This window comes from Mustela nivalis (genome assembly GCF_964662115.1).
Source record: "Mustela nivalis genome assembly, chromosome: 8".
Classification (NCBI taxonomy): Eukaryota; Metazoa; Chordata; class Mammalia; order Carnivora; family Mustelidae; genus Mustela; species Mustela nivalis.
The window spans coordinates 76,010,204-76,021,388 of NC_139027.1; positions in this window are offsets into that span (position 1 = coordinate 76,010,204).

Sequence of the window (11,185 nt, forward strand, 5' to 3'; positions counted from 1 at the left end):
ACCACGGCAGGCACACCTCAAAGAGGGAACACACAGCCGCCTCTGAAAAGCCTGCCCCACACTCTGGCACCTCAGTTCATGAATATGCTTTTCCAACGTCTGACGCTGCTGCTTAGCAAAGATATTATGGGACAAATCCTTGATTTGACCTTTTGTATCTCTATTCATCCCACTGTGCTAAAAGCAATTATGTGCATCTTGTGTGTGGCTGTTGGAATGGGGAGTCACTTAGCGACAGGTCCCTTTCACACTCCAACTGTCCCCTCGCTCATTCCTTACCCCCCTCGCCAGGGCCTGCACAGCAGGCCTCCTCCACTACTTGGCAGAGTCGAAAATGGCATTAAGGGGAGGCGAGCAGGATGTAAACAGGTGGAAATGGTTCCTGTCATGGCGATTAGCATTCCCCTTGGCCAGGCATAGCAATGGAGGGAAAATAGGGCTCCAGGGGCACAGGGAGGAGAACGCTTGCTGGGGAGCAGGAGGCAGAAGAGGGCTTGTCACAGGCACAGCCAACTTTCTACGAAAACTTCCTACAAAGCAAAGCAGTCCTCCCATCAGGGTGAAGGGTAATGGTCTCTGTCTAGGGATGTGATGTCTGTCATCTCTCTTCTTCGCCTGCAGTAGATTTATGTGTGCTTGTGTCCGGGTGATTAAATATATGTGCAAGGATCGATGTCTGCTTGTGTGGGAATGCACAGTTGTGTCTGTGTGTGTGTGTATGTGGTTGTGTACATTCCAGTGCCCGTATGAATGCCTGTGTGTTTTCTGCGTTTGTAGACTGATAGGCGTGGATGTCTAGAACACGTGTTAGTACCTATCTATGTGTGTCTGAGGGTATGTGTGTGGAACATGCATGTATGCATGGCTGTGTGTGTATCGTTTCTGGATGTGCTACGCCCCTCTGTGTACGCATGTGTGGCAGTACTTGTGGGCATGAGTGGAAAAGGGCTGAGTGGGGAAGAGCTCCTCTGTCCTTCTCTGGTGGAGCAGCTCAGCATGACAGTGGAGACTGTTCTAATCCTGGCCAGAGAGGGGAGCCTTGAGGATACTAAATTGCCCAAGGGTTTGGTTCTTTGGGAACTTACCCCCTTGTCTCAGTTCTCCATGTCCCTTAAACTCCAGCCCTAAATGTAGTGGAAAGACAGACCCCAGAGCTAGGGAGGCTGTCCAGGAAGACAACCCAAGGAGACAGTTAAGATGCTTGAAGTAAGACCCCCGAGGAACGGAAAAAGATCAAGGATCTTTTCTAAGCTTTTGTATATAAATAATTTACAGTGGAAAAGTGAGCTGCCCTCTTGGGCAGGAGATAAATGCAGACAATGAAATAATGGTGAGTAAAGTGATCTGCTCCCAGCCCAGGCTCACCCCTGATTGAGTTGAGAAAAGACTGGGGGAGAGGAAGTAGAACTGGCAGGTGTGGGAGGGTTATCAGAGCCGACCCGGACCATCTCCGCTGTCTACAAGAGTGCTCACCTCCCAATCCCAAGTATATTCGCCATTGACTCAGGAAACTATGGCAGAAAGGAGAGAATTAACAATGCCTGCAATCAGAACTCTATGTTATTGTCCAAGAAAACCTCCCAAGCATGCCAGATTTTACTGGAGTTGGCAACTTCCTGACACTCCAGCTTCCAATCAGCAGCAGGTGACCTGACGTGATCTTGTCCCCCATTCCAGATCGTTTAGGGCCTTTCAGATTATTTGCGAGGTAGAGAGGGGTTGATGAAGCTCCAGGGTTAGGTTAGGCTCTCTGCTTTTAAAATCATCCAAGAGACTCATTCAGACCTTTTATGATTACTCATTGATTGCTCTTTGTATGTAAACTAAGAATAGAGCTAGAAAACAAAATAAAATGATCCATGACGACACAATCTACAATAACCAACTTTTAATCTTCTGATGGATATCTACCCCGCTTTTTCTTTATATGTGTGTGTGTATGTGTGTGTATATTATATGTATATGTATAACTTATCACTTATTAATGTCTTAAATATCTTTCCATGTCAGTAAAAATTTATACCATTTTAGCTTTTTCCAAGTTTTTAAATTCCAGCTAGTGAATACACAGTACAATATTAGTTTCAAGAGTAGCATTTAGTGATTCAACACTTCCGTTCAACGCTCAGCGCTCATCACATGTGCTCTCCTTGATCCCACCTCCCAGCCATTATAGAGACTGAGAGCCTCTCAAGGCCAGGGACTAGATTCTCCTTACCCCCATGTGCCCAGTACCTAACCCCACAGCCCAGAAGATGCGAATGAGGACAGTGAGGAGGGCACAATGTGGGAACCACGGCCACCCAGCCTTGGTCCCGCTGGGTCGTCATTCCCATCGTCTGCGCTGCTGACCAGTGCGCTCCACTCCTGCCAGGAATCTCAGCCAAGCCTGTAGGCTCCGAAGCCAGAGCGTGTGTTCAGATCCCTCCTCCTCCACTTACTAGGGCCATCCTGGGTTAGTCACCGAACACATCTGTACCTCAGTGCCCTCATGTGTGAAATGGGAGTAGAATAGGGCCTATCTTATCACAGGGCGTGGGGAGGACTCGTTTTTTGTACTATTGGTACAGCACCAAAACCAGGAGTGAGTCCTTTGTAAGCTCTCAAACACGTCTGGCTGTGACTGTTACTGTATTACCTCAGATGGAGAGAAGTGAGCCTTTTAGTCAGTCTTGGAAGGCTTGGCTTCTGGTGATTCTGTCTCTTCTGACTCTTCCAAAGAACAGATCTTCCTCCCCCCAGAGACCTGGAGCTTGGGTCCCTGAAAGCTATTAAGCATAGCATGACCTGTGTTGCCTTTATTACTCAAGGCCTGGCCTCCATGGCTCTCCTGCATCATGCAGAGTTCCTGGCTTCTCTTAAGCACTTGTCTCTGGGTTTAAAAGACAGCCTTTGTTTTCCCGTCTTTGTACAATTGGGAATCTGATCATTGGCTCCAAGATCACCTTTATAATTTTCCCAAGGACCCCAGAACCCCCATTCATGCTGATACAGTGTTGGTGGCCTACGGGGATGTCTAGAGCTTCTGAGGTAGGTGCACAGACTTCCGGGGACATGGGCGTATTTTGTCCCATCAGAAGAAAATGACATGTGCTCTGAATTGTACATCTAGGCTTGGGAATGGCCTGTATAGAACTGTTCATGTTCTCAGAGTCTTTTGTGATCTTTTGTATGGTTTTTAGTGGGGGCTTCTCTGGAGTTAGGAAGCTACATGGAGCTGTAGCAAGTCACGTCCTTGGCCTCTTCCGTGAAGGAATTGAAGTCTGTCCCTGGTACTCCCATCTGCCTGTTCAGGCCCCACTTATTGATTCGTTCAGTGGATGTTCCTTGGGTAACTACAAGGTGCCAGGCATGTCTGGTGCTGGGAGAGTGAAATGTCAAATATGGAACCTGAGCCATAGAATTCACAGTCAACCAGGTATATGGACAATAAACGGTCATGTGAGACAGTGCATTCCGTGCTCTGATGAGGAAAGCAGAGGGGGCCATAGGGATACACGGCAGGGGCATCAAGCCCAGACTGAGATGATTAGGAAAGTCCTCCTAAAGGAAGGGATGTCTGAACTGGAATTTGGAGGATGAGTAGGAGGTGGGCAGCTAAAGGAGTGGGCACAGTATATCGAAAGGCCAGAAAGCAGAACAGAGCAAGGAATGGTGAAGGGAGGGAAGGATATTGAGTGTTTTAGGACTGTAGCATTACCAAGGCAAGAGTGATAAGAAAAAATGCTAGAGAGGCAAGCAGGGACCAGATCCTGATGGGTATCTCGAGCCATGGTAAGGAGTTACACTGTATTCCCTACACTCAAGCGCTTGTCCCGTGTCTAGTTCCTCCTGATTCCCTTTGTTACGTGTGCTGATAAGGCTTAATACTCATGGGGGAGGTGAGCATAGGGTGCATTTCATTTTAGAAGGGACCTCAGAAGAGAAATAAAAATTATGTCTAAGAGACTGAAGATTTCATAGCATAGTGGCCATTAGTCAGATGGACATTTTGGAAACAAGGAATCCTGCCTAACTCTTCTTCTTCTTTTTTTTTTTTTTTATTATTTGCCACAGAGAGAGAGATCACAAGTAGGCAGAGAGGCAGGCAGAGAAATAGAGGGGGAAGCAGGCTCCCTGCTGAGCAGAGAGCCCGATGCAGGGCCCCATCCTAGGACACTGAAATCATGACCTGAGCCGGAGGAAGAGGCTTAACCCACTGAGCCACCCAGGCGCCCTAGCTGCCTAACTCTTCTTTAAGCATTGGTGCCTAGGTAGCTGCCTGCTTCTGAAACTCAGGGGATGCGTTCTTTCATTTTTCATAAGAATCACATAAACCAGTTTCTGCTGCGTAAGAACAAAGAAACCATAATCTCTCATGTGTCAAGAGAGAAGCCAATGAGCTTGTAGGAGCAGTGAAAAAAGATTTAAGTGAGGTGATACATGTGAAAGAGCCTAGCCCAAAGTGGACATTAAAGAAATATTTGCTAAAATAAATAAATATATATATATATATATATATTTGCTGGACTTGCCGATACCACTTCAAGTAACCATCCTCAGATGTTCACCCTTCCTGGGAGCCAGGCCCAAGATGCAGTGAGTGATGCAAAGAAGTACGGGACCAAGGGGCACGGGGTCTAGCTCAGGAGTTCCAGCGTCTCCACTTCTGAAGCTCATGGCTGTCAATGCATATGGTGGCACAGAAGGAGAGTATTCACCTAGGAAGAGAAGACATGCTTTCTAGGAAGAGGGACGTGTTTTGCTAAGAGTTGAGAGGATGGGGGGAGAATGGCGGTGGCTGGGACTAGCATCTACAAAGACATGCACAGAAAAGGCAATCCCACCAACTAGGTACTGCAGTCAGCTGGACCGAGGGGATTGAACCCTGGCGTCGGCTCTTATAAGCTGGGTGAACCTGCATAAGTTACTTACCTACTCTGAGTCTCAGTTATCCTCATCTCTAAACTCAGACTAGGGAGAACCCAGCTAACATCACAACATGGTGCGGACCGTTCACCTCTGAGCATAAGAGCAAGGGTTTAGGGGTCAGACAGAGCTGGTTTCACATCACACTCAGCAGGCTGCTGCTGCTGTGGATTTGGGTAAATTAACTAACCTGTCCAAGGTCAGTAATGAGGTTGTTGTGGTAGTACCGTATCACAGATCTGTTCAGAAGAACAAATGAGATGACACCGGTCAAGAACACAAAGCTTGGTGCTTCCAGCATGATTGGGTGCTAATTACTAGGTAATAAGGTGAGAGGAATACATCTGCAGAAGGAGAGGAATGTGAAATCAGTGCAGGGCAACCTCACAGTGCAGCCGCTCCCCAGGCTGGAGGGTGTAAGCCTAGAGACTTCCTTCCCCCCCCAGTTACCAGTGGCCAGTGGCCCTTTAAGGAAACCATCCAGTCTACCTGGAACCGAAGCAACGTGGGAGCTTCTGCCAAGTGCCCCTAGAGCCTGCCAAAAGCAACCGTTCCCATGACTGCCGGAACAACAAGGCCCCCAGATTGACATCTGAGAGCTACTACCATCTGCGTTTCAGAGGACAGGAGGAAAATGCTCTAATTAATCGGCTGGAAAGGGGCTGAATGGGAATGCAGATGCATGGGTGTGGCCAGCAGTGTTGAGTAAAAGGAACAGAGGGGGAGCAGGTCACATCAAAATTCATTAAGCATTATTGACCTAGGTGGTGGTGAGAAATCAATACTGGCTTCTAGTGGAAAGTTTTACTGGGGCTCAAACTCCAAAGTGCAAAAGAGTTGTTTCATGTTTTCCATGACAGTTCAGCTCATTGGTGTGTAGACTTGGCTATTATTTTCTTTTGCCTCTTGAGGCAAAGATTATAACAAGTAAATTTGAAAGGAGAAATAGATTTCCACCCCCTACCCCTGGGGTCAGGAAGGAGGGGTTACATCAAGTCTGATTGGGTTAGAGGGTGCCTGTCGCATAGGAAATGGAACACAGGTCCCAGCCTCTGCCTCCCCAACCCTGCTCTGTTCTCTGAAGTGTCCCCATTCTGGTGGCCTTCATTCCCCTCACTGCCATTTCTACCTCCTACTGGAGAAGGAGCTCTTTGGACATATCTGTTTAGGTTTGTTTGTTTTTGCCCTAAATTGTTGAGTGCCTTTTTTTTTCTTTTTTTTCTTTTTCTTTTTTTTTTTTTTTTTTGACAGAGAAAGAGAGAGATCCCAAATAGGCAGAGAGGCAGGCAGAGAGAGAGGGAGAAGCAGGCTCCCCTCTGAGCAGAGAGCCTGACTCGGGGCTCAATCCCAGGACCTGAAATCGTGACCTGAGCAGAAGGAAGAGGCTTTAACCCACTGGGCCACTCAGGCACCCCTGTTGAATGCCTTCTAATGAGCTCATGTTAACATCCAGTTTCCATACTCTGTTGGGGAATGCAGGCACAGGCAGGTAACATAAACCACCAGTGATCATTGTTTTAGTGGTGGAATGAGCACGGGGTCATTGTTGCTTTGAGACAAGGCCACAATGAACATCGCAAAGTGTAGTCTGAAACCCACTGCCTCTCTCTGGCCTGCGTCCATCACTGGAGGGCAGAGCAGGGGTCAATGTGGAGAGCGTAACCCCTCCATTTGGATCTGGGGGTACTGGAAACCCCATGCTCAGTGACAGAGCCTGGGTTGAATGGTTCAGTCAGTAATCCAGAAATCATAGCTGCCTGCCTGCTGTGAGCACACCTGTGTGCTAGATGTTTCCTAGGAAGCAGGGTGGATAAAGAAACCATGTGGGGGCTGCCCTCAAGGAGTTCATAGCCTAACTAAAGAGGCAAAAAACTAAGCTAGCAAACAGATGTGGTGGGAAGGGGTTTTTGTTTCTGTTCTCTCTTTCTTTTTCTTTGAGTTGGGCACCAACTACGGTGAGATGCAGAGGGAGACAGACTATTCCATAGCATGACTGGGTACAGATGTACTGGCTGTGCACTGTACAATTTGAGGGGTAGCTATTCACATAGACAAGGAGTGATGCCCCTGGAAGAGTCCTAGGTGATGCCGAAGGCCGCGTAATGTTAGAGATCTCATGCCCAGAGGCAGCCCACTGTGAAGTTCTCTTTTTCTAATCCCATTCTCACTTTCCAGGTTCTAGTGCCCTCTAGAGCTGTGTTATTCTGTAGAACTTTGTGTGGTGATGGTGATATTCTTTGTCTGTGCTGGCCCATATGGAGGTCGCTAAATACACGTGCCACCTGGACACTTGAAATGTTGCCACTGTCACTGAGGAACCGAATTTTCAATGTTATTTAATTTTAATTAATAATTTAAGTGGCTACCTTTGGCTAGTGGCTAGTATGGGAGAGCACAGCTCTGGAGTGAAGGATAGATAGACTAACAAAAAGTAAGATCCTGGGTGCCTGGGTGGCTCAGTAGGTTAAGCCTCTGCCTTCAGCTCAGGTCATGATCTCAGGGTCTTGGGATCGATGCCCACATCGGCCTCTCAGCTCAGCAGGGAACCTAATTCTCCCTCTTTCTCTGCCTGCCTCTCTGCCTACTTGTGATCTCTCTCACTCTTTGTCAAATAAATTAAAAAAAAAAAATCCCCGAGATGAGAGCAAAAGGATATAGAGTGACTAAGGGGCTATTGAAGAGGAAGAAGACATAGTTTAAGGCTAAAGTGGTTTCTATGTCAACCTGGAGGGAGCACATTTAAACAGGGCCAAGAACACTGATGCAAAAAAAAAAAAAAAAAATCAGTGGCCAGTCACATAGTATATGACTTTATTTATATGAAATGTCCAGAATGGGGAAACCCATAGAGTCAAAAAGCTGATTGTTGGAGAAATGAGGGAATGGGGAGTGACCATTTAATGGGTCCGGAGTTTCCCTTTGGGGCAATGAAATGTTTGGAACTAAACAGAGGTGGTAGTTTTATGACACTGAATATATGAGATGCCACTGAATTATACACTTTGAAACTGGTTAATTTGATGTTGTGTAAATTTTACTTTATTTGAAAGAGAACCCAACTCACTGGCAGTGGAAGGGGAGCCGGTACCGCCGACAAAAACATGAACTGCGGGGCTCAGTCGGTGAAGCATCTGTCTTCAACTCAGGCCATGATTCCAGGGTTCTGGGATCGAGCCCCACATTGAGCTCCCTGCTCCGTGGGGAGCTTGCCACTCCCTCTCCTACCTGCATGTGCTCTCATGCACTCTCTCTCCCTCTGTCAAATAAATAAAATCTTTAAACAAACAAACAAACATATGAACATTCCCATGTCCCTAACTCTCCTTGTGATCTCTAAAGAAGCGGAATATATGATATACACCCAAGATAAAGCACATTTATACACGCTTCGGGAGTCCATGCATATGTGTTTGTCGCAGCCAACATGTAAGAGCACTTGGAGTTTGGGCTGTCCCATTTGGGCAGAGATGTATGCTGGTGTATTCAAGGAGTATAGTTAGGAATGACCAAGGACCAGACTACTGGGAGTGGGAGAATGATATCAAGATAGCTTGGAAGGGCAAACCTCAGTCATTCATTCGCTCTGATCTGGTCATTTGGGTTGTATTAGGCATTATAGATTTGAGAGCTTGAAAGGACCCTACATGATCATTGTTAGGCCATTCCTCTTCCTTTGGGCACTACCCTCCGAGTGAAAGGTGACCAGAGGGCCCAGTCTGGCAATTGCTGTAGTAGCAGCAATCGTTCCCATTTATCAAGGGCTTACTCACATGTGTTATTTTGTTGACGTATTTCTCTCCACTACCCTATGAAGTATGTGTCAATTCTATTTTAGAGATGAAAAGCAGGTCCAGAGCACCCATTCAAACCAGAAAGCGTCAGAGCCAGGATCCAAACCTAAAAATATCTGACCCCAAAGCCGATGCTTGTAACTGCTACTCAACATTGCTCCTGGTGTACTGTATTGATTTCGCTGTTTCCAGGGTAAAAGTGGCATTTTTATGGAAAAAAAAAAAAAACAACAAAGCTTATCCTTTAGCCACGTGCTATGCATTTCCTCTGCCATAACTTTGTTTCCTTCCCTTCATCTCTCAGATTCTATTCACCCTTCAAACCTCAGGTTAGGCCCACAGTCTCCATGAAGACATAGCTTGTCCTTTTAGATCAGAATGGTCTCTTACCTCTAGATTCCTGTAGCACTTTGTAAAATTTTTTTAATAAACTATTGCTTTTAAGTGTTAAGAATTTCAGTGTATAGGGACGCCTGTGTGGCTCAGTTGGTTGAGCGACTGTCTTCCACTCAGGTCATGATCCTGGACTCTCGGGATCGAGTCCCGCATCGGGCTCCCGCTCCACGGGGAGTCTGCTTCTCTCTCTGACCTTCTCCTCACTCATGCTCTCTCTCACTGTCTCGCTCTCAAATAAATAAATAAAATCTTTAAAAAAATTTCAGTGTATAGCTCAATTAATTTTTATTTTTTTTATTTTTTGAAGATTTTATTTATTTGAGAGAGAGAATGAAAGAAAAAGAGAGCACAAGGTGGGGAATTCAGAAAGAGAAGCAGAAACAGACTCCCTGCTGAGCAGGGTGCTATATGGGGGATTCAATCTCAAGACTCTGGGTTCATGACCTGAGCCAAAGGCAGAAGCCCAACAACTGAGCCCCCAGGTGTTCCATAATGAAAACACACACACACACACACAAACTGTGCAGCCATCAGATCAAGACGTCAAACATTTCTAGCACTCAGAAGATTCCCTTGGGCCCCTTCTCTGTCCATACATGCCATCATTGTTACCATGCGCAAATTTCACCTGTTCTTAAAATGCTAATGAGCGGGTCACACAGTGTGTAGTTTTGTATCTGGCTTCCTCATCCTGGGATATGCGTCTATAATATTCATCATGCTGTTGTTTATTAGCATCTTATTCTTTTTTATTGCTCTGTAGTATTCCTTCGTACAAATATACCAGCATCGGTCCATTCTTCTGCACTGCAGGTGGACCTTGGATCTGTGATGGCTAGTTTTTTGCACCACCTAGGCTAGCTAGGCTGTAGTATCCAGTTAACCAACCACTAACCTGGGTGTTGCAGTGAAGGTATTTTGTGGATGTGATAGTATCTGCAACCAGCTGAAAATTAAAGTAAAAGAGATTACCTTTGATAATGGGGGTGGGGCCTTCCAATTAGTTGAAGGTCTTAAGAACAAAAACCCAGGTTTCCCAAAGAAGAAATTTTGCTTCAAGCCTACAGCATTGGGTGCCTGGGTAGCTCAGTCCTTAAGTGTCAGCCTTCAGCTCAGGTCGTGATCCCGGAGTCCTGGGATCCAGCCCTGCATCAGGCTGTCTGCTTGGCGGGAAGCCTGCTTCTCCATCTCCGCCTCCCCCTGCTTCTGATCATTCTTTCTCACAAAAATCAATATATGTATATATATATTTTTAAAGATTTTATTTATCCATTTGACAGAGATCACAAGTAGGCAAAGAGGTGGGCAGAGAGAGAGAGAGAGAGAGGAGGAAGCAGGCTCCCCGAGGAGCAGAAAGCCCAATATGGGGCTCAATCCCAGGATCATGACCTGAGCCCAAGGCAGAAACTCTAACCCACTGAGCCACCCAGGCGCCCCAAAAGTCAATATATCTTTAAAAAAACAAAACAAAACTGCAGCCTTAACTCCTGCCTGGGTTTCCAGTCTGCTGACGTGCCATGGAGATTTCAGAGATGCTAACCTCCACAACTGCTTGAGCCATTTTCTTAAATTTCTTTTCTTTTTAAAAAAATATTATATTTATTTATTTGACAGCACGAGAGAACAGAAGCAGGGGGAGGGGCAGAGGCAGAGGGAGAAGCAGGCTCCCTGCTAAGCGGAGAGCCCAATGCGGGGCTCAATCCCAGGGCCCTGGGATCATGACCTGAGCTGAAGGCAAATGCTTAACTGACTGAGCCACCCAGACACCCCTTCAATTTCTTAATATATGAATGTATAGAACCTCATCATTCTGTTTCTCTGGCGAATCCGGATGTGGGGTTTCCAGACTTGAGCTACCATGAATAAAGTTTCTGTGCACCTATTTGTATGTCCTTTGGTGGATATATGCACTGGTTTCTCTTGAGTCTATCCCTGGAAGATGAATGCTGAGTCATGGAGCACCTATTTTCTGAGTCACACACATGACAGTTATTATTGACTGCCTAGATTAATCAGTTACATTTAAGGTGGGTTTGTTAGGGCCAAAAGTAACTGTAGAATTTGTTTTGTCTATGTCCTTCACTTTCCAT